Here is a 25,098-nt window from a genome sequence, read left to right as displayed (position 1 = left end):
TGATTATATGATACTGTTGTCTAGTTGCTTCAAGTGTCTTAGTTTGGTTTTTTCCAACTCATGGACTTCTTAGATGTGTCTGAAATCTTTGGCTCACACAGCCAAATGCTTGGGCAGAGCTGCACTCTCCGTAAGAACTGGATCCACATTTTTGTCTTTTTTTTTTCTTTTTTGATTTGAATAACAGCCCTATCTGTGAAGTCCCCTAGCCCTTCCCCAAGTGCTGAACTCTAGTCTCAGGTAGTAATTTGAGCCCAGGAAAAAAAAATCAATTAAGATATTACATATCTACTAGGTACCAAGTGCTATGTATTTATATATAAACATGTTTTTTCTAATCCTACAATTTCTTCCAAGCGAGTTTTATTTTTTCTCATTAGAGATGATAAAACTGAGACTTTGGTTGAATTTCTCACCCAAGTTCCAAGACTATATAGATGGGGCAAAGGTGAAATTTCAGTCACTGTCCAAAGTTTATATGATTTTCCCTGTCCCACAACAGATAGGGAGCAAAGACAGCTAATCACCTGGTTCTTGTCATGATGTCCATGAACCCCAGTTTCCAAGCAGAAATGCACAGAATCCTCTCACTCAGAATTTGCTGTGGACTCTGTACAGAAAACCCAACCCTGTGATGTCTGCCTCATGAGCTCCCATATGTCCTCCATGATCACCTACTGAATGGGGAATTCAGGGAGTCATCCTGGAGAGTAGCTCTGTGCCACCTTAGGCACACAGGTGCCAAGGCATGTGTGGGATACTAAGGCATCAGCACCCTCAAAAATCTCACTGCCTAGCATTATTTGGTATGGATAATAGACATTTTTGTTTTATTAATTTTAATTTTATTAATTTTATTATGATTTTATATAGCTCTTATCTAAAGTGCTACAGATGGATGGATGGATGGATGGATGGATGGATGGATATATAGATAGCTTGCTTCAAGGCTTGTGCCACGTGGCTGCCACTAGGTCACTTGATGTGAAAATTCTGAAGCAAGCGCACCAACGAACCTCAAGTATTACACTGTCATCACAGTCTCTGTATTGTGCCAAGGTATCCCGTGCCATGCTAACGGAGGTACAGAATTGTTTTCAGAAATTAAAGTCTTTGCTAATTCTTAAGATAAAATATAATTTTTTAAAAGATTTATTTATTTATTTTAGAGAGAAAGAGAGCATGTGCCCATGAGCACGTGGAGGGGCAAAGGGAGAGGGAGAATTCCAAGCAGACTCCCTGCTGAGCACAGAGCCTGACGCCTGCTTGCTTTCTTGATTCCACAACCCGAGATCAAGACCTGAGCCAAAATCAAGAGTTGGCTGCTTAACAGACTGAGCCACCCAGGAGCCCCAAGATAAAATATAATTTTTAATCTCACAATGAAGGGAAGGAAAAAAGAGAATGGGAGGAGAGAAGGGAAAAAATGAGGAGAGCAGAGAGGGAGAGGAGTATGAAAGCTGCTTACAGCCCATGTCTATTGTCTAAGTAGGCAGGGAAATTGTGTTTCAGTCTCAAAATATGATCAGCCTCTTAACTAAATCATGTAACTTACTTGGAGTACAGTCTTTCTTTCCTTCTCTACCTGCCTCCTGCTCCTGTCTCTTTAGTGACATGTAATCAACATAAGCAGCACATATTTAAAGTTTACAATTGGATTTTTGGACCTCTGCATACACCCACAAAACTGTCATCACAGTCAACAGAATGAACATATCCACCACCCCAACACTTCCTCAGCCCCTTTGTAAACCCATTAGAACTTCCCCAACCATACCACCTCCCTTTGTCCTCAAGATATCTCTCATCTGCTTTCTATCACTATAAATTACTTTGCATTCCTTAGAGTTTTATGTAAATGAGATCCTATAGCATTTACTCTTTTTTCAGTCAATATAATTATTTCGAGATCCATCATGTTTTCTATATATTAGTAGTTCGTTATTTTTTCTTTGTTGCAGAACTCCATTGTATGCATATATCAAAATCTGTTTATTTATTCATCTATTCATGAACACTGAGGTTATTTCCAGTTTAGGTATTACAAATAAGACCAGGGGCGCCTGGGTGGCTCAGTTGGTTAAGCATCAGACTGTTGATTTCGGTTCAGGTTATGATCTCAGGGTCGTGCCAGTTGGAGCCTGCTTAGGATTCTTTCTCTCCCTCTCCCTCTGCCCTTCCCCCCTCTCTAAAACAAAGCAAAACAAAACAAGTAAGACCAATAAGAATATTCACGTACACATTTTGATATGTTTTCATTTCTCCTGGGTAAATATCTAAAATTGAAATGGCTAGATCATATGATAGGTATGCAATTACATTTTAAGAAACCACCGAACTATTTTCCAAAGTGATTGTACCATTTGATGTACCCACCAGCACTGTATGAGAGTTCTAGTTTCTCTGCACCCTTCTCTATATTAAGTATGATCAGCCTTTGAAATTTTAGCCATTCTAACAGTTATGTAATGGCATCTTGTGGTGCTTTTAACTTGTAGTCCCCTAATGTCTAATGTTGTTCAACATCTTTTCATTTGCTTATATGCCATCCACATATCTTCTTTGGTGAACTCTCTGTTCAGATCTTTGCCTATTTTTAATTGGAGTGTTTGTTTTCTTATTATTGGATTTTAAAGTTCTTCATCTATCGTAGACACAATTCTTTAACGGATAAAAGCTTTGCAAATATTTTCCCTGTCTATAGGCTCATCATTTAATTTACTTAACAGTGTCTTTAAAGGGCAGAAGTTTTTAATTTTAAAAAAATGTAAATTATCAGTTTGTTCTTTTATGAATCCTCTTTTTTTGGTCATATCTAAGAAATCTTTACCTACTCCAACGTCACAAAACTTTTCTCCTTTGTTTTCTTCCAGAAGATTTACTATTTTAGAGTTTATGTTTAGTTTTATCATTTGACTTACTTTTTTGTGTATGGTGAGAAGGATGGGTCAAAGTTCATTTTTTTTCTGTATGGGTCAAGTTCATTTTTTTGTTTATGGATATCCAGTCTATTTGTTGACAAGAGTATTTTTTCTCCATTGAATTGGCCTTATACCTGTGTCACAAATCAATTGTCCATAGACTCTCTAATCTGTTTCATTGTTCTATTGTGTATCTTGATGCTAATACTCTTCATTTCTGTACCTTTATAAGTCTTCATATTGAAGGTGTTAGCCCACCAACTCTGTTCTTCTTTTTCCCATATAAGTATTAAAATTAGCTTGTCAATATCTACCCAAAAAAAAAACCTGCTAAGATTTTGATTGGAATTGTGTCAAATTTATAGATCAATTTTGAAAGGACTAATATAAACAATATTAACTCAACCCATGAAAAGTGTATGTTTTCAATTATTTATATCTCTTTTAATTTCTCCCAACAGTATTTTATAATTTTTATTGCACAGATCTTTCATGTATTTTGTCAGATTTATCCCTAAGTATTTGATCTTTTTCACACTGTACTATAATATCTGAGATATTTAAATTTTAAATCATAAGAGTCTAGTGTTGGTATATTCAAATACATTTGCAAGTAGATCTTATATCCAGAAATCTTGCAAAACACTTATTATTTAGATTTCTTGTAGATTCTATGTGATTTTGTACACAAATAGTCGTGTAAAAATGCAAATAAAAGTTTTACTTATTCTTTTCTTATCTGGATAACTTTTCTTTCTTTTTCTTGATTGACTATGCTGGCTTGAATCTCCAACGCATTGTTGAATAGTAGTGGTGAGAATGAGCATCCTTGTCTTGTTCCTAGTTCTAGGAGGAAAGCATTCAGTCTTTCATCATTAAGTATGTTCGCTACTTTCAGCAGATTGAGTAAATTCCTTTGTAATCCTGATTTCCTGAGAGGCTTTGTTTTTTCCTTAATGGGGAATGATTGTTGGATTGTGTCAAATACTCTTTCTAGTGAAATGATCGCAAGGATTTTCTTTTTTGGACTTGCAAATGTTCAGAACCAACTTTGCATTCCTAGGATCAGCCCTATGTGGTCATGATGTATTATCCTTTGTGTAAATAGTTGGATTTAATTTGTTGAAATGTTATTTAGAATTTTTGCATCTGTGCTCACAAAGAATATTGGTGTTTGATTTTCTTTTCTTGCAATGTCTTTGACAGGATGCAGAATCGGGGTAATTCCAACCTCATAAAATAATTTGAGAAGTAATCTCTCCATTTCAGAGGAAAAAATAAACACCCACAGTATTCTGATTTTTGGAGCTATAAAAAATAAATCCAATCCGCCATGTTTAAAAACAGTTGTTTTGTGATCCCCTTTTCTTTTACATACTTCTCATATGATATGCTGTCCAGAACCTGGACTTTATTGTTGTCATCACAGTCTTGACAAACGTCTACTCTCCTTCTTAAAATGGGACTCTGAGAAGAATACAACTTAGTAATATTTTCTTATCACTTTACTGAACAGTAGGACTTCCACATCATTTACTCTCGTCACTTAACTTTAATTAATGCAGCCAAAGATGGCTTCACTACAAAGTAAACCCTTTTCCACCATCACTGCCATAAAGCCATGTTATTGTTTCACAACCAGAGCCCAAGAAAGCCCCAAATGAAAGGATCCTATCCTTCTATCCTTGAGAATAAACTTCATAGTGCCTTTATCCAAATTTAGAAGGAGTCTTTTAAACCACACACACAAGACAGATCTAAGAAATGCCAACTTCTTACCCTTTGGCTGTTGACTACAACCAAACATATTTTTTAAAAATCTATGAGTACAAAGAAAGTCTTTTGTTGAGGATTTCTCCAAGGTTGCCTTTATAAGTAGTCTTAGAGAGCAAGTTACTGGCCAAAGACTAGATCTAGGCATCATGAGAAAATTGGAGCCTAGGCATGGGCAATTATAGTTACTGGCACCAACAGAACAGCAAATCTTATCTCTAGTTTGTATGAGTCTTTTGATTTAAAACAATAATATTTGTGGGGCGACTGGATGGCTTAGTCAGTTAAGCCTCCAACACTTGCCTTTGGTTCAGGTCATGATCTCGGAGTCACGGGATGGAGCTCCGCATGGGGCTCTGTGTTGAGTNAATTTAAAACAATAATATTTGTGGGGCGACTGGATGGCTTAGTCAGTTAAGCCTCCGACACTTGCCTTTGGTTCAGGTCATGATCTCGGAGTCACGGGATGGAGCTCCGCATGGGGCTCTGTGTTGAGTGTGGAGCCTGCTTAAGATTCTCTCTCTCCCTCTCTCTCTGCCCCTCCCCCCCAGCTTGTGCTCTCTCTCTCAAGAAAAAAAAATCATTAAAAAAATAAAATAATAATATTTGTTACTTGTACTTTGATCTAAGTAAATCAAAAAAAGACTGACTTAATATGAAAAGGGGCTCTTATTCAGTGTCTCAAAAGTGGCAAACATCATCTTGAGATGACTGGGCGTAACTATCTCCTAATAACAGGCTTTTTGCCAATAGGAATGCAGCAACTAAGATAAGAAATTCATAAGTTAACTTTATCTAAAGTTAATTGACCTTTTGGTAGAGAATGAGCTCTAAAGAAATTCAACAAAATATTTGATAAATAATAGATAATACATAAGCATTTGCTACATAAGTGAGTAAGTAAATAACAACAACAAAAAATGACAGAATGAATGAATGGGTCCTATAATCATCCAGGATAAAGGAACAAAGAAACAGATGCAGATGGTACCATCAAATTAGGATAATTCAAGGAGGGTTTATATGCAAAGCACTGATTACAAAGACATGAGTATGCTATAGAGGATCCATGAAGGATGGCGCAGAAATCCTGGGCTAAGAGAAGTGGAGCTGTTGCCACTTCTAGACCTAAAGGATAAGATGAGAGAGGAGGCATGGAAGCCCGTTGATGTAATCTGTACAGCATAGCCTACCAAAGGCAGTAGGGAGGACAGGGGTGGAGAGTGGGTCTCAAGGAATAGCGAAGGATATTCAGTACAAATAGGTTGTGAACCAGGCCTAAGAACAATCAACTCTGGGAAGAGAATAGCTACCAATGTAGCACGTTGAGCTTCAGGCTGTGGAAGGAGTGTCTAAATAAGTTGATATTAATAGGTACAACAGAAATTGTTTTTCAAATAGTGTCTGGAGCACAAATACACCAAAATGTTAATAATAACCCCCCCCAAAAAAGTATCTTAACTCAAATTTACCGAAGACCAGTTTTCAAGCAGGTCAACAGTAGTGATTTGATACCCTTGATAGCAACCAGGAGGTGGTAGAGACCAATAAAAGGAACTTTAAAAATGATCCTGTGTTGGTATACTCTTAATCATGTTGATATACCATTGATTATTTTTAAACTAGAAACAAAATAAATTCTCTTTAAAACCTAATTTCTTAAACCAGTACAAAAGTAGGAATTCTGAACCAAAAAAGAACATAAGAGTCTACTGTACTAGTATCCAAAATCGAAGTCTTCTCCAGGCAAATTTACTATTATGATTTAATATCAGACAGGCAGTGGCCTCTAATCTCTCGGCTCATGCCTTTCCCCTTTTACTCATGTTAGTCTAGTGATAAATGATGTAGAATTTCTGAGAGAGAGAGAAAATTATGCCCAATATAAAAACTGGTTGAAAAAGCTGATTACAGAGTCATTAGCCCCTGTGGGCTCATTTTATTGCTATAAAGTCATCATTCAAGTAGACATACATTTAGCTTCTGTGGCCTTCGTTTGTGGTAAGCAAAATAACCTCAGACAAAAAAAGGGAGCCCAAGTTCAAACTTCCTATTTTTAGTGATGTGACAACCAATTTGTTAAATTAGAAAATCCCAGAGCAGAAGCAGAGGAATGTCATCAGCTTGTGTTCCTTGTACTGTGTGCCACTCAGAGCACATCTGGGGACAGGTTTACTCCTAGATCACATATTCTAGGAGGGACACTTGGAATCCAACATGTGGCCAGGAAAATGTATCAGGGATGGTGAGGAACTCATATACACCTTGACACTGAGAAATAGTTGAAGAAACTGGACACATTTAGCCTAGAAAACAGAAGCCTATAGGGAACAACAAAAATCTTTTTATTTAATTTTCGGACTGATTGTGGAAAACAGATTGATTTATTCTCCAGCTAGTTCAAATAATTTATGGACAAACACAATTCAAAGTGAAACATACATTCATTCATTCATTCATTCATTCATTCATTCAATATTTATTGACCAAATATAATTTTTCTGTTATTGTGCTAGATTCTAAAAGTTAAAGGAGAAATTATTAGCAAACACTGATTTTAAAAATTGTGAACTCTGTATCACTTGTGGGTTTATAATCAAACACTATCTGTGAGTGGTAGTATAGAAAGTAGAATGTTTGTGTTCCTTATTTTAATGTGCACATAAATCACCTAGGAATCTTAATAAGTTGCAGGTTCTAATGCAGTATATCTGGGCTGGAGCCTGAGATTTTGCATTTCCAACAAGTTCCCAGGTGATTCAGATGATGCTGGTCAGTGGGCCATCCTTTAATTTAGCACGGCATTAAGTTCACTGTCTCTCCAATATTCTCTGATTCTATAAGAATCAGCAGATCTATTTTGTGTCATCTCAGATGCAATGTCTCACATTTTAGATAAAGAAACAAAATTAGAAGACTTTTTTCATCACGTATCTGTCGCTAGAAGAGTGAGGACTGACTTGGAGTTTGGCTCAGCATCCCATCTTGCTGCTGCATCCTGATTAAGCTGTTTTGCCCATCCTGTAACTATAAATTGCAGACCATGTGAAAAAAATATACCAACATGCAATCCTTATTCAAAATCTTAGTTCTGAGCTACTATCCTTGACTTTTCCTCCCACGTAATCCCGTCCTGTTGTAGCCCATCTTATGCTCTAATTCTCCAGCACTGATACTTTGCCCTTCAGAACTGTCATTTAGGGCTTTCTTTTTTCAGGTTCAACCTTGAACTAGTTCAGCAATGATTTGGTGTTTTCCCTATTAATTTTACCCACTGTGAAGACCCAGGCTTCTCAATAAAAAGTCTTGCCCCTTTAGCTCATAATCAGTCTCCCTGAAACTTTCTGCCACTGGGTTCTTCCTGTCCTGAGTGGGAATTGAGTACATCAAGGCTATTGAGACCAATTTGCCATCTTAGGTGACCCAGAATAATTTCAGATTTCCAGAAATTATTAGAAAGGCAGAGTTTATCCAATATAATTTCCAAACATATCTATTTTTGTTTTCTGTAAGTAAAAGCCTGAGGAGAATACTGATAAAACTGATACTAGAGACTCATCTAAGTAATGATAGTTACAATCTTTGGGAAAAAAAGGAACGATTCCTCAGAATGTAAACTAAGAGTTTATAAGTACATAAATTTATTCAATTTTACAGGCAAGATCTCCAAATAACCTCCTCTTATCAAAAATCCATCCTTAGGTGTTTCCATATGGTTTCATAAATTTGACTACTAAACTGAATAAGTTGAAAAAAGACACTAGGAAAACATACAATCATTGAGAGAAACTGGAGTGATTTGAATAAGAATGAGCTAATTTTTTTTTAAGATTTTATTTATTTATTTGAGAGAGAGATAGTGGAGAGGAGCAAAGGGGGAGGGAGAGGGACAAGCAGACTCCATGCTGAGCATGGAGCCTGATGCAGGACTCTATCTCAGGACCCTGAGATCATGACCTGAGCCCAAACCAAGAGCTGGTCACTCAACCAACTGAGCCACCCAGGTGTTCCAAGAATGAGCTAATTCTTAATCAGTCTAACTAATATTCCTCTACTTTTGCAACATATATTTAAATATAGCAACACAGAGAGGTGGCCATTCCATTTCACATTTATGTCCACCATCTATGAACTCTGACAGAATTTCTTGTCTGAAGATCCCCCCTCCACTAATAACTTGTATTCTGTTTATTTGCTATGTATTAGACTTGCTTCCCTCCCCTACAAAAAATTGTAAACTCTTACAGATAAAGACTGTGCTTGATTCTTCCTTTGCATTTTCCTCAGCACTGGGCACCTATTAAGGACTTAAAGAATGCTTATTGTTTGATTATTGAAGATGTTAAGACAAATTATTTTACCTGCAAGAGATATTATACCTGCTTTCTATTTGGTAAGAAGTGAATCACTTGTAACTGGTGGTGAGGAGGCAGAAAATTGTAAGCATGGCAGAGACCTTTTAGACTACTGTTTTGAATTCTAGAAAGAAGGGCAGGGCAGAAATTCTCTGGGATAAATGTGTGCGGCCACCTGCTCACCCATTAGAGCAAGGTAGAGGAGGGAGACGGGGCAGGGTCTTTACTGTCATTTCACCATTTTGCCTATGGGCCCACTGCTTCAGAACTACCCTGACCCATACCTGCCCTTAAAAACAAAAGGGTGCGAGGATACCTTGTTACTAAGCCATTCAAGAAGAAAGATAAGCATGTGTTATATGTACTATTGTTTGTGTGATGATCATTTGAAATACTTCAAAACCTGTGAGGAATTAGTAGCCATATGCTTTCTTGTTTCTCTTTTCAACACAAAGTTGTGTCATTCACCTTCCCCATCTTTTTCTTCTCTGGTTCCTCAGCCTGTGCCTTTATGTGAGCCTTGGGCTCCATGATGTATCTTTGTCAATTTGGCTGGGCCACCATATGCAGATATTTGGCCAAACATTATTTTGGATGTTTCTGTGAGAATGTTTTTGGATGAGATTTAAGTTGGTGGACTTTGAGTAAAGCAGATTACTCTCCATAGTGTGCGCGGGCCTCAATCAATCAGTTGAAGATCCGATTAGTACAAAAGACTGACCTCCCCCAAGCAAGAGAGAATTCTGCAGCAGAAGTCTTTGGACTTAAACTGTAACATCAACTCTTCCTGATTCTTTAGCCTGATGACCCACTCTGCTGATTTTAAACTCTGCAGCCTCCATAATCACCTGAGCCAGTTCCTTCAAATCTCTCTCTCTCCACACACACACACACACACACACACACACACACACGCATGCACACACCCTATCAGGTTCTGTTTCTCTGGAAACTGATGAATACAGGCTTTTTTTCTCTGTGACATTTGGAAGTTTGTCCTTTCTCACACGGCCGCAATGGCCACAAAGCATTGAAAGAAGCTCAAACAATCAAATGAAGAAGGCACTGACATAAAAGTAGCCTATCCTCAGTTTCCAAACAGACTTCAGCACAGTGCAAATGAAGGAAGCAGCTGGATAAACTGGAAATGCTTCCAGTATTTTCTCCACTCTGACAGAAAATGTCTCAAGCAAGGTTCGTAGTACATGAGTTAAATTTTCACTTCATTTGTCTGTCGAGACATAAAGACTGACCTGTTGAAATTGGTGATAAATAGATGATTGAAGGGGGAAGGCTGCTCAGTTAATAAGGGTGTCATGGAAAACCAGGGCCCTGGAGCTTTTAAAATGAAGACTATGGAAAAAGTGAGCAACAGCAATCAAATGTAAGAAGATCCTAACTGGTACTTTAAGACAGAAGCTGCAGCATTTTGCATAGGAAAGCTGGACACTAATTGGTGAATCTCACCTATGGCATTCTGCTCTAGTTTCTTTAATCTGATTTCTGTCCAATACTAGAAAGCAAGGATGATATTTTTCATGTTTACAGGTTATAAAATGCAATCATTTTTCCAGTTACCCACTGTCTAAAAACAATTTTTTTCTCAAAGATCATTATTGACCATAAAAATTCAGCAACGGAGAAACGAATAAATTTCAAACAATCCTTCTTTTCAAAGAGCAACATATAGAAAGATTTCCTGTACAAAATAGGAGGTCTCCCCATAATTTTAGGTGGATCTTGGACAGTTTTTCAGCAAGTGTATTTCATTTCTTCACAGTTTCAAAAACCATGAAATCCTTACTCTTCCGACTGCTGACTTTGAATTTGCTTGTTCAACACATCTGTGATTATCTCTGGACAGGAAAAACAATAAAAGAAGTGAACTCACTGAAAATTCCATTTATACTCCCTAGTGCCCTTACAACTTGTCCTAAGACCTCTCCCTTCCCCATCCTTTTTTTTTTAAGTTTGTCTCCCAAACAGTGATAAGCTCAAGGTTACATATTATCTACAGTTTTCAAATCAATATTACCTTATATCACCATTGCTGCACAGTTTAGGGCTTTGCGGCTAGCTACCATGACAATAGATGCACAGCCTGGAACCAGTTTTAGTTAATTAGAGTCAATCAATCCAAACTTTGCTAACTTACTCATGTGAAACAATAGTATAATGAACCAAAGTCGGCAAGATGATTGGGAAACACAAATTATTGCACCCTGATAAATTAAATGTGACTATTACAAAACCTTCTTTCTAAATGAATACTCAGGGAAGGAATATGAGTCTTTAATATAATTAAGAATACAGGGAAAATAAACCTAAGAGAGCTATTAAAAGCCCCACCTTTTTTTTAAGGAAGAAAAACAGAGGTTGTATATGGAAAGATCTTGTGACATCTTTACGAGTATTAATTTGGGAAAATAACTTCCTGTTGTTTCTGGTCATTGGATGGAGTAGGCAGAAAAGCAGGACATGCATACTTGGGGGTGCCAGAACCATGGCAAAGTAGTGAAAGGCCAAAAGGGGAGAGACAGATGAGCCTAGACCTCCCGTTGTCTATATGTATGCGGCATCAAGTGCCTGGACTTATGTGACCCAAGGTCACTGCTTTTGGTAATGTATGAAATTGAATGAAAGCTTTTCCCTAGAACTCTGGAAAATCTGATGTGCCAGTATTGGTGTTTGTGACACACATGCTGAGTTCAAGGCCTGTGATAAACTGAATAAAATATATAGCCATTTTACTCCTGTAATTGATAGAATGAGATAAACCCAAGATTCAACCTCCCATTAGTCAAATCTTTCTGTTGCTTTATCCCAAGGTAACCTGTGAATCCTATCAGAACTTTTACTTGGGTTAAAAAACTATGTTGATGAGAAGAGTTAAATGGAGGATAAAAGAACATTTGCAATGCAAATTGATATGAAGGCTCCATTTGGGAAACAAGACAAGGGAAGCAATAAGGAACCAGAAAGAGGGTAGAGAGGAGGGTAGAGAAAGGAAAAAAATGTTGAAGGATGATTTGTAAAACAATATTCTTCGCCTCACCTAAGGCTAAAATGGGTCGTATTATTCACTGTTGGCAATGAAACATCTTGTATAAAAACTTTGTAAGAGGCAGCGTGCAAAGAGTTCTGACTTGGAGTTTGAAGACCTGGGTGGGGGGGTCCTCTCCCAGCCACTTAAATGATCTATTTGGCCTCTGTTTCCTTATCTGCAAAATGGAGTGTCAAGGTAGATTATCACTGAGGAAGCTTCCAACTCAAAATATCCCATCTCCAGGTACAATTTCAAGAACGGTTTTTAATAACTTACTATAGTGACACATGTTAACTACTGCTATATACTGAATGTCTCCCAAATTCAAAAGTTGAAAATTAACCCCCAGTGTAATGTTATTAAGAGGTGAAGCCTTTGGGAGATGATTAGGTTATAAAGGGAGAGACTCATTAAAGAGATTAGTGCCCAAATAGAAGAGGCCCGGAAGAGCTCTCTCATCCATTCCACTATGTGAGGACACAGCAGAAGGACAGGCATTCATAAGACAGGAAGAGGACTCTTACCAGTCACTGAATTTGCTGGCACCTGGATCTTGAACTTCCTAGCCTCCAAAACTGTGAGAAATAAATGTTTGTTGCTTAAGCCACCCAGTCCATGGTATTTCGGTTACAGCAGCCCAAATGGACCAAGAAAACTGCTGAGTTACTTTGTTACTTCTGTCACATAATCAGGCAGATCAAGGCAAATGCCAAAGATGTTTACAGTGTGGCTCATAAAGATATCATATGTTATGTTAGACTTTATTGCTTTATATTGAATTCTCATCTATTTTCTCATAATCTAAATCCGGCTAATTTACAGTCTTTATATACTCTAAGCTCATATACATTTTGTTGTGATTTATCAGGTACATAAACAGAGCTTGTCTTAAAAGGGACTTAAAGGTTGGCCCTGCATCTATGGGAAGGCTTAGTGTCTGTGTCTTGGTGAACTGGGTGGGAGAGAGCATTTGTTTCACTTTCCTTATTGTTTAAAGATGACTGCTGCAATGGTAGGGTGGCTCAATCCTCTTCATGTCACAAATGAATTGTCAAATGATTTGAAGCCTCTAGAAGACAGGAAATAGGAGTTCTATTGCTTTCAGTGTCCTATAATGTCTAACACAGTGTATCAGCTTTAGACAGGCTCAATTAATAGCTGTTAGATGATGGATGGATGCATAGATGAAAGAATAGGTTACAGGTGGGTAGGGAAATAAACATATGAGTAAATGAAAAGTCAAACACAGTGGCATATAGTTTATATTTCTTTGCATTTGGAAAACAATGTTTTTATATTTAGAGACTTATTTTGGGAAATAGCAATATTTTAGCTNATAAAATAATTTGAGAAGTAATCTCTCCATTTCAGAGGAAAAAATAAACACCCACAGTATTCTGATTTTTGGAGCTATAAAAAATAAATCCAATCCGCCATGTTTAAAAACAGTTGTTTTGTGATCCCCTTTTCTTTTACATACTTCTCATATGATATGCTGTCCAGAACCTGGACTTTATTGTTGTCATCACAGTCTTGACAAACGTCTACTCTCCTTCTTAAAATGGGACTCTGAGAAGAATACAACTTAGTAATATTTTCTTATCACTTTACTGAACAGTAGGACTTCCACATCATTTACTCTCGTCACTTAACTTTAATTAATGCAGCCAAAGATGGCTTCACTACAAAGTAAACCCTTTTCCACCATCACTGCCATAAAGCCATGTTATTGTTTCACAACCAGAGCCCAAGAAAGCCCCAAATGAAAGGATCCTATCCTTCTATCCTTGAGAATAAACTTCATAGTGCCTTTATCCAAATTTAGAAGGAGTCTTTTAAACCACACACACAAGACAGATCTAAGAAATGCCAACTTCTTACCCTTTGGCTGTTGACTACAACCAAACATATTTTTTAAAAATCTATGAGTACAAAGAAAGTCTTTTGTTGAGGATTTCTCCAAGGTTGCCTTTATAAGTAGTCTTAGAGAGCAAGTTACTGGCCAAAGACTGGATCTAGGCATCATGAGAAAATTGGAGCCTAGGCATGGGCAATTATAGTTACTGGCACCAACAGAACAGCAAATCTTATCTCTAGTTTGTATGAGTCTTTTGATTTAAAACAATAATATTTGTGGGGCGACTGGATGGCTTAGTCAGTTAAGCCTCCAACACTTGCCTTTGGTTCAGGTCATGATCTCGGAGTCACGGGATGGAGCTCCGCATGGGGCTCTGTGTTGAGTGTGGAGCCTGCTTAAGATTCTCTCTCTCCCTCTCTCTCTGCCCCTCCCCGCCAGCTTGTGCTCTCTCTCTCAAAAAAAAAATCATTAAAAAAATAAAATAATAATATTTGTTACTTGTACTTTGATCTAAGTAAATCAAAAAAAGACTGACTTAATATGAAAAGGGGCTCTTATTCAGTGTCTCAAAAGTGGCAAACATCATCTTGAGATGACTGGGCGTAACTATCTCCTAATAACAGGCTTTTTGCCAATAGGAATGCAGCAACTAAGATAAGAAATTCATAAGTTAACTTTATCTAAAGTTAATTGACCTTTTGGTAGAGAATGAGCTCTAAAGAAATTCAACAAAATATTTGATAAATAATAGATAATACATAAGCATTTGCTACATAAGTGAGTAAGTAAATAACAACAACAAAAAATGACAGAATGAATGAATGGGTCCTATAATCATCCAGGATAAAGGAACAAAGAAACAGATGCAGATGGTACCATCAAATTAGGATAATTCAAGGAGGGTTTATATGCAAAGCACTGATTACAAAGACATGAGTATGCTATAGAGGATCCATGAAGGATGGCGCAGAAATCCTGGGCTAAGAGAAGTGGAGCTGTTGCCACTTCTAGACCTAAAGGATAAGATGAGAGAGGAGGCATGGAAGCCCGTTGATGTAATCTGTACAGCATAGCCTACCAAAGGCAGTAGGGAGGACAGGGGTGGAGAGTGGGTCTCAAGGAATAGCGAAGGATATTCAGTACAAATAGGTTGTGAACCAGGCCTAAGAACAATCAACTCTGGGAAGAGAATAGCTACCAATGTAGCACGTTGAGCTTCAGGCTGTGGAAGGAGTGTCTAAATAAGTTGATATTAATAGGTACAACAGAAATTGTTTCTCAAATAGTGTCTGGAGCACAAATACACCAAAATGTTAATAATAACCCCCCCCCCAAAAAAAGTATCTTAACTCAAATTTACCAAAGACCAGTTTTCAAGCAGGTCAACAGTAGTGATTTGATACCCTTGATAGCAACCAGGAGGTGGTAGAGACCAATAAAAGGAACTTTAAAAATGATCCTGTGTTGGTATACTCTTAATCATGTTGATATACCATTGATTATTTTTAAACTAGAAACAAAATAAATTCTCTTTAAAACCTAATTTCTTAAACCAGTACAAAAGTAGGAATTCTGAACCAAAAAAGAACATAAGAGTCTACTGTACTAGTATCCAAAATCGAAGTCTTCTCCAGGCAAATTTACTATTATGATTTAATATCAGACAGGCAGTGGCCTCTAATCTCTCGGCTCATGCCTTTCCCCTTTTACTCATGTTAGTCTAGTGATAAATGATGTAGAATTTCTGAGAGAGAGAGAAAATTATGCCCAATATAAAAACTGGTTGAAAAAGCTGATTACAGAGTCATTAGCCCCTGTGGGCTCATTTTATTGCTATAAAGTCATCATTCAAGTAGACATACATTTAGCTTCTGTGGCCTTCGTTTGTGGTAAGCAAAATAACCTCAGACAAAAAAAGGGAGCCCAAGTTCAAACTTCCTATTTTTAGTGATGTGACAACCAATTTGTTAAATTAGAAAATCCCAGAGCAGAAGCAGAGGAATGTCATCAGCTTGTGTTCCTTGTACTGTGTGCCACTCAGAGCACATCTGGGGACAGGTTTACTCCTAGATCACATATTCTAGGAGGGACACTTGGAATCCAACATGTGGCCAGGAAAATGTATCAGGGATGGTGAGGAACTCATATACACCTTGACACTGAGAAATAGTTGAAGAAACTGGACACATTTAGCCTAGAAAACAGAAGCCTATAGGGAACAACAAAAATCTTTTTATTTAATTTTCGGACTGATTGTGGAAAACAGATTGATTTATTCTCCAGCTAGTTCAAATAATTTATGGACAAACACAATTCAAAGTGAAACATACATTCATTCATTCATTCATTCATTCATTCATTCAATATTTATTGACCAAATATAATTTTTCTGTTATTGTGCTAGATTCTAAAAGTTAAAGGAGAAATTATTAGCAAACACTGATTTTAAAAATTGTGAACTCTGTATCACTTGTGGGTTTATAATCAAACACTATCTGTGAGTGGTAGTATAGAAAGTAGAATGTTTGTGTTCCTTATTTTAATGTGCACATAAATCACCTAGGAATCTTAATAAGTTGCAGGTTCTAATGCAGTATATCTGGGCTGGAGCCTGAGATTTTGCATTTCCAACAAGTTCCCAGGTGATTCAGATGCTGCTGGTCAGTGGGCCATCCTTTAATTTAGCACGGCATTAAGGTCACTGTCTCTCCAATATTCTCTGATTCTATAAGAATCAGCAGATCTATTTTGTGTCGTCTCAGATGCAATGTCTCACATTTTAGATAAAGAAACAAAATTAGAAGACTTTTTTCATCACGTATCTGTCGCTAGAAGAGTGAGGACTGACTTGGAGTTTGGCTCAGCATCCCATCTTGCTGCTGCATCCTGATTAAGCTGTTTTGCCCATCCTGTAACTATAAATTGCAGACCATGTGAAAAAAATATACCAACATGCAATCCTTATTCAAAATCTTAGTTCTGAGCTACTATCCTTGACTTTTCCTCCCACGTAATCCCGTCCTGTTGTAGCCCATCTTATGCTCTAATTCTCCAGCACTGATACTTTGCCCTTCAGAACTGTCATTTAGGGCTTTCTTTTTTCAGGTTCAACCTTGAACTAGTTCAGCAATGATTTGGTGTTTTCCCTATTAATTTTACCCACTGTGAAGACCCAGGCTTCTCAATAAAAAGTCTTGCCCCTTTAGCTCATAATCAGTCTCCCTGAAACTTTCTGCCACTGGGTTCTTCCTGTCCTGAGTGGGAATTGAGTACATCAAGGCTATTGAGACCAATTTGCCATCTTAGGTGACCCAGAATAATTTCAGATTTCCAGAAATTATTAGAAAGGCAGAGTTTATCCAATATAATTTCCAAACATATCTATTTTTGTTTTCTGTAAGTAAAAGCCTGAGGAGAATACTGATAAAACTGATACTAGAGACTCATCTAAGTAATGATAGTTACAATCTTTGGGAAAAAAAGGAACGATTCCTCAGAATGTAAACTAAGAGTTTATAAGTACATAAATTTATTCAGTTTTACAGGCAAGATCTCCAAATAACCTCCTCTTATCAAAAATCCATCCTTAGGTGTTTCCATATGGTTTCATAAATTTGACTACTAAACTGAATAAGTTGAAAAAAGACACTAGGAAAACATACAATCATTGAGAGAAACTGGAGTGATTTGAATAAGAATGAGCTAATTTTTTTTTAAGATTTTATTTATTTATTTGAGAGAGAGATAGTGGAGAGGAGCAAAGGGGGAGGGAGAGGGACAAGCAGACTCCATGCTGAGCATGGAGCCTGATGCAGGACTCTATCTCAGGACCCTGAGATCATGACCTGAGCCCAAACCAAGAGCTGGTCACTCAACCAACTGAGCCACCCAGGTGTTCCAAGAATGAGCTAATTCTTAATCAGTCTAACTAATATTCCTCTACTTTTGCAACATATATTTAAATATAGCAACACAGAGAGGTGGCCATTCCATTTCACATTTATGTCCACCATCTATGAACTCTGACAGAATTTCTTGTCTGAAGATCCCCCCTCCACTAATAACTTGTATTCTGTTTATTTGCTATGTATTAGACTTGCTTCCCTCCCCTACAAAAAATTGTAAACTCTTACAGATAAAGACTGTGCTTGATTCTTCCTTTGCATTTTCCTCAGCACTGGGCACCTATTAAGGACTTAAAGAATGCTTATTGTTTGATTATTGAAGATGTTAAGACAAATTATTTTACCTGCAAGAGATATTATACCTGCTTTCTATTTGGTAAGAAGTGAATCACTTGTAACTGGTGGTGAGGAGGCAGAAAATTGTAAGCATGGCAGAGACCTTTTAGACTACTGTTTTGAATTCTAGAAAGAAGGGCAGGGCAGAAATTCTCTGGGATAAATGTGTGCGGCCACCTGCTCACCCATTAGAGCAAGGTAGAGGAGGGAGACGGGGCAGGGTCTTTACTGTCATTTCACCATTTTGCCTATGGGCCCACTGCTTCAGAACTACCCTGACCCATACCTGCCCTTAAAAACAAAAGGGTGCGAGGATACCTTGTTACTAAGCCATTCAAGAAGAAAGATAGGCATGTGTTATATGTACTATTGTTTGTGTGATGATCATTTGAAATACTTCAAAACCTGTGAGGAATTAGTAGCCATACGCTTTCTTGTTTCTCTTTTCAACACAAAGTTGTGTCATTCACCTTCCCCATCTTTTTCTTCTCTGGTTCCTCAGCCTGTGCCTTTATGTGAGCCTTGGGCTCCATGATGTATCTTTGTCAATTTGGCTGGGCCACCATATGCAGATATTTGGCCAAACATTATTTTGGATGTTTCTGTGAGAATGTTTTTGGATGAGATTTAAGTTGGTGGACTTTGAGTAAAGCAGATTACCCTCCATAGTGTGCGCGGGCCTCAATCAATCAGTTGAAGATCCGATTAGTACAAAAGACTGACCTCCCCCAAGCAAGAGAGAATTCTGCAGCAGAAGTCTTTGGACTTAAACTGTAACATCAACTCTTCCTGATTCTTTAGCCTGATGACCCACTCTGCTGATTTTAAACTCTGCAGCCTCCATAATCACCTGAGCCAGTTCCTTCAAATCTCTCTCTCTCCACACACACACACACACACACACACACACACACACGCATGCACACACCCTATCAGGTTCTGTTTCTCTGGAAACCCTGATGAATACAGGCTTTTTTTCTCTGTGACATTTGGAAGTTTGTCCTTTCTCACACGGCTGCAATGGCCACAAAGCATTGAAAGAAGCTCAAACAATCAAGTGAAGAAGGCACTGACATAAAAGTAGCCTATCCTGAGTTTCCAAACAGACTTCAGCACAGTGCAAATGAAGGAAGCAGCTGGATAAACTGGAAATGCTTCCAGTATTTTCTCCACTCTGACAGAAAATGTCTCAAGCAAGGTTCGTAGTACATGAGTTAAACTTTCACTTCATTTGTCTGTCGGGACATAAAGACTGACCTGTTGAAATTGGTGATAAATAGATGATTGAAGGGGGAAGGCTGCTCAGTTAATAAGGGTGTCGTGGAAAACCAGGGCCCTGGAGCTTTTAAAATGAAGACTATGGAAAAAGTGAGCAACAGCAATCAAATGTAAGAAGATCCTAACTGGTACTTTAAGACAGAAGCTGCAGCATTTTGCATAGGAAAGCTGGACACTAATTGGTGAATCTCACCTATGGCATTCTGCTCTAGTTTCTTTAATCTGATTTCTGTCCAATACTAGAAAGCAAGGATGATATTTTTCATGTTTACAGGTTATAAAATGCAATCATTTTTCCAGTTACCCACTGTCTAAAAACAATTTTTTTCTCAAAGATCATTATTGACCATAAAAATTCAGCAACGGAGAAACGAATAAATTTCAAACAATCCTTCTTTTCAAAGAGCAACATATAGAAAGATTTCCTGTACAAAATAGGAGGTCTCCCCATAATTTTAGGTGGATCTTGGACAGTTTTTCAGCAAGTGTATTTCATTTCTTCACAGTTTCAAAAACCATGAAATCCTTACTCTTCCGACTGCTGACTTTGAATTTGCTTGTTCAACACATCTGTGATTATCTCTGGACAGGAAAAACAATAAAAGAAGTGAACTCACTGAAAATTCCATTTATACTCCCTAGTGCCCTTACAACTTGTCCTAAGACCTCTCCCTTCCCCATCCTTTTTTTTTTAAGTTTGTCTCCCAAACAGTGATAAGCTCAAGGTTACATATTATCTACAGTTTTCAAATCAATATTACCTTATATCACCATTGCTGCACAGTTTAGGGCTTTGCGGCTAGCTACCATGACAATAGATGCACAGCCTGGAACCAGTTTTAGTTAATTAGAGTCAATCAATCCAAACTTTGCTAACTTACTCATGTGAAACAATAGTATAATGAACCAAAGTCGGCAAGATGATTGGGAAACACAAATTATTGCACCCTGATAAATTAAATGTGACTATTACAAAACCTTCTTTCTAAATGAATACTCAGGGAAGGAATATGAGTCTTTAATATAATTAAGAATACAGGGAAAATAAACCTAAGAGAGCTATTAAAAGCCCCACCTTTTTTTTAAGGAAGAAAAACAGAGGTTGTATATGGAAAGATCTTGTGACATCTTTACGAGTATTAATTTGGGAAAATAACTTCCTGTTGTTTCTGGTCATTGGATGGAGTAGGCAGAAAAGCAGGACATGCATACTTGGGGGTGCCAGAACCATGGCAAAGTAGTGAAAGGCCAAAAGGGGAGAGACAGATGAGCCTAGACCTCCCGTTGTCTATATGTATGCGGCATCAAGTGCCTGGACTTATGTGACCCAAGGTCACTGCTTTTGGTAATGTATGAAATTGAATGAAAGCTTTTCCCTAGAACTCTGGAAAATCTGATGTGCCAGTATTGGTGTTTGTGACACACATGCTGAGTTCAAGGCCTGTGATAAACTGAATAAAATATATAGCCATTTTACTCCTGTAATTGATAGAATGAGATAAACCCAAGATTCAACCTCCCATTAGTCAAATCTTTCTGTTGCTTTATCCCAAGGTAACCTGTGAATCCTATCAGAACTTTTACTTGGGTTAAAAAACCATGTTGATGAGAAGAGTTAAATGGAGGATAAAAGAACATTTGCAATGCAAATTGATATGAAGGCTCCATTTGGGAAACAAGACAAGGGAAGCAATAAGGAACCAGAAAGAGGGTAGAGAGGAGGGTAGAGAAAGGAAAAAAATGTTGAAGGATGATTTGTAAAACAATATTCTTCGCCTCACCTTAGGCTAAAATGGGTCGTATTATTCACTGTTGGCAATGAAACATCTTGTATAAAAACTTTGTAAGAGGCAGCGTGCAAAGAGTTCTGACTTGGAGTTTGAAGACCTGGGTGGGGGGGTCCTCTCCCAGCCACTTAAATGATCTATTTGGCCTCTGTTTCCTTATCTGCAAAATGGAGTGTCAAGGTAGATTATCACTGAGGAAGCTTCCAACTCAAAATATCCCATCTCCAGGTACAATTTCAAGAACGGTTTTTAATAACTTACTATAGTGACACATGTTAACTACTGCTATATACTGAATGTCTCCCAAATTCAAAAGTTGAAAATTAACCCCCAGTGTAATGTTATTAAGAGGTGAAGCCTTTGGGAGATGATTAGGTTATAAAGGGAGAGACTCATTAAAGAGATTAGTGCCCAAATAGAAGAGGCCCGGAAGAGCTCTCTCATCCATTCCACTATGTGAGGACACAGCAGAAGGACAGGCATTCATAAGACAGGAAGAGGACTCTTACCAGTCACTGAATTTGCTGGCACCTGGATCTTGAACTTCCTAGCCTCCAAAACTGTGAGAAATAAATGTTTGTTGCTTAAGCCACCCAGTCCATGGTATTTCGGTTACAGCAGCCCAAATGGACCAAGAAAACTGCTGAGTTACTTTGTTACTTCTGTCACATAATCAGGCAGATCAAGGCAAATGCCAAAGATGTTTACAGTGTGGCTCATAAAGATATCATATGTTATGTTAGACTTTATTGCTTTATATTGAATTCTCATCTATTTTCTCATAATCTAAATCCGGCTAATTTACAGTCTTTATATACTCTAAGCTCATATACATTTTGTTGTGATTTATCAGGTACATAAACAGAGCTTGTCTTAAAAGGGACTTAAAGGTTGGCCCTGCATCTATGGGAAGGCTTAGTGTCTGTGTCTTGGTGAACTGGGTGGGAGAGAGCATTTGTTTCACTTTCCTTATTGTTTAAAGATGACTGCTGCAATGGTAGGGTGGCTCAATCCTCTTCATGTCACAAATGAATTGTCAAATGATTTGAAGCCTCTAGAAGACAGGAAATAGGAGTTCTATTGCTTTCAGTGTCCTATAATGTCTAACACAGTGTATCAGCTTTAGACAGGCTCAATTAATAGCTGTTAGATGATGGATGGATGCCTAGATGAAAGAATAGGTTGCAGGTGGGTAGGGAAATAAACATATGAGTAAATGAAAAGTCAAACACAGTGGCATATAGTTTATATTTCTTTGCATTTGGAAAACAATGTTTTTATATTTAGAGACTTATTTTGGGAAATAGCAATATTTTAGCTCATAGAAACATATGATAAAATTCTACACAATTTTATATTCATTTAACATATTTATACTCATTTACTAAGAAAAATGTAACTAAAAGATAAACTTCTTTTAGAAGATTGCAAAATAATTTTTAACATTTCAAAGACGTGTGGTGTGGCTAATTTAATCCCACCTACCACATCTCAGATTCAAATCCTATCATTAGCAATGAAATGAATTCAAACCAAGGGTTTAGTTTCCAGATATATAATTTATATCTATAACTTAAACCTCACAAAGCCAGTTGCTTCCCCCCAAACCACATAAAAACCACAAAGTATTTCACTGGCCATGACACCGCCAATTGGTGATGAAAAATTTGCTTGTGCTTTTGACATTTCTGTGTAAAACAACAGCTGCTTCACTCACTTGGAAGCAGCCTTTTTCCCCCACTGGGGATTCTTATCCCCAGTGGAGGTGGGTGGGCATCTTGCTGGCAATGTTGCATGCATACAGAGATTCTTAGATACTCCATAGCTGACAGCTAAAATGAACTCATTCTGTGAGGGATATGTTTTCCAGTGGAAGACAGTCAGACCTGCTTTCCTTTGGGAAATAGAGTTTGAGGAGTACCATGGCCCTGTACTCATCATAGTGAGTCTAACACCCACAGTCATATGGGGCCAACCATGTACATTGTAGAAACCAAAGGCTAATACTTTAAATGCATCATAACTACCAGAAGGAAAATTCTAGGTCAAAAGTGAGCAGACAATTTAAAACAGAAACATATCTGTGAATGCACTGGGTCCTCCTCTTTCTCTATCATCATCACTATAAATATTATATTATTATTCTCTCATTTGCCCTATGTTCTTACATTTCTAAGTTCCTGGAACTTGAATATCATTTGTTCCCTTCGCCTCTGGTCTCCCTTCTTTTCCTGTAGGTATCTTAAATCATACTGTCAATGAACACCCTCATTCCTTGTGCTCTTAAAATTCAACCCCAGGAAAGAAATGAGATGAGTTTCTTTTAGGCACATACCTTCAAAAAGTTGAGTTCTTAGAAGGTGGCTGTCATTCTGATGTATTCCATACTAATTATTTTGGCCCAGTTCCTGCTGATTGCATTTCCACTGTCATCACAATGTACCTTGTGAATGGCACTCCCTTACTCATCAATCCCATACCCATCATGCAGAATTTCAATGCAAATCCAAGGCTAGATCTGCGTGAACGCAGGATATTCCCAGAGCATGGAATATAAGTAGGAGTCAGAAGACTCCACTTTATGTATTGCTGCCACTGTGGTGTGGATCTATTAATCTCACAGAGTTGTTATAAGGAAGAAAGTGCTTAGTAAAGGGCACAGGGACTTGTTAATATTGGCTACGACAATCCAGAGCAGTACAGTAGAAAGAGCTCTGCATGTGGAGATTTCAAGTCTGCCTTCAGCCATTTGTTAACTATGTAACATCACTTAACCTCTCTGAACTTCATTAGCAGTATCTATCAAATGATAACATTATTTTAGTGATATAAATGTGTGTGTGTGTATATATATATAAAGTATTTTAGATATATGTATACGTATATATATGTATATCTAGATCTGACACTTTTCTGACTTTTCTAAATGGCTATTTTGGAAAGGCACTGGGAGTGGCTGAGAACCTGACCCCCGTCCTCAATGAGCCAAAGTTTAAGGAAACAGGTGTTATCACCCCAGAAGAGCTTGTGGCAGCTGCAGATCCCTTAGTCCACCACTATCAAACACGGCAGTGGTCTACAGGGGAAGAATCAAAAGTGAAGGTGTACCTGCCAACAGGAAAACAATTTTTGGTCACCAAAAATGTGCCATGCAACAAGTGGTGCACACAGTGGGAATATTCAGATGAATTGGAAGCTACCATTGAAGATGATGGTGATGGGGGTTGGGTAATACTTATCACAACACAGGTATTGCAGGAATAACTGAAGGAGTTAAGGAGATTACATTGGAAAACAAGGACAGTATAACACTTCAAGATTGCTCAGCAGTATGTGAAGAAGAGGAAGAGGAAGATGGAGGAGAAGCTGCAGTTAAGTGTATGAAGAGAGTGGATTGTTGGAAACAGATGAGTTTTTACCCTAGACACAAGGGAAATACTAGAAGCTTGCAAAGCTTAAATTGATGCTGGCTGTGACGATGCTCTTTTCCAAACCAGAACTTATGACATTTGTATCACTTATGATAAAAAAAAAAACTACCAGACACCAGGACCATGGCTGTTCAACGATGATGAGCAAAGGCAGCCTTTACCAGTTGAACACATGTATGAAAACATCAGTCAGATCATGTGAAGAGAATGGTGACCATTGAAAATCACCCTCATCTCCCACCACCTCCTGTGTGTTCAGTTCACAGAAAGGTGAAGAAAATCATTAAGACTGTTGCAAAAGGAGGGGAACAACTTGGTGTCCCTATGTATCTTCTAATTTTCTTAAAATGTGTACAAGCTGTCATTCCAACAATACAATATGCCTACACCAGACACTTCACAATGTAA

The 25,098-nt window shown here is 37.8% G+C and overlaps 1 pseudogene; it reads left to right on the top strand.

Moving 5' to 3' along the window:
• Positions 1 to 918: 918 nt before the first annotated feature.
• On the top strand, positions 919 to 25,098 carry LOC100481960 (annotated as a pseudogene).

Source organism: Ailuropoda melanoleuca, chromosome 14 (assembly GCF_002007445.2).
Source record: "Ailuropoda melanoleuca isolate Jingjing chromosome 14, ASM200744v2, whole genome shotgun sequence".
Classification (NCBI taxonomy): domain Eukaryota; kingdom Metazoa; phylum Chordata; class Mammalia; order Carnivora; family Ursidae; genus Ailuropoda; species Ailuropoda melanoleuca.
This window is presented reverse-complemented; position numbering and strand designations above follow the sequence as displayed.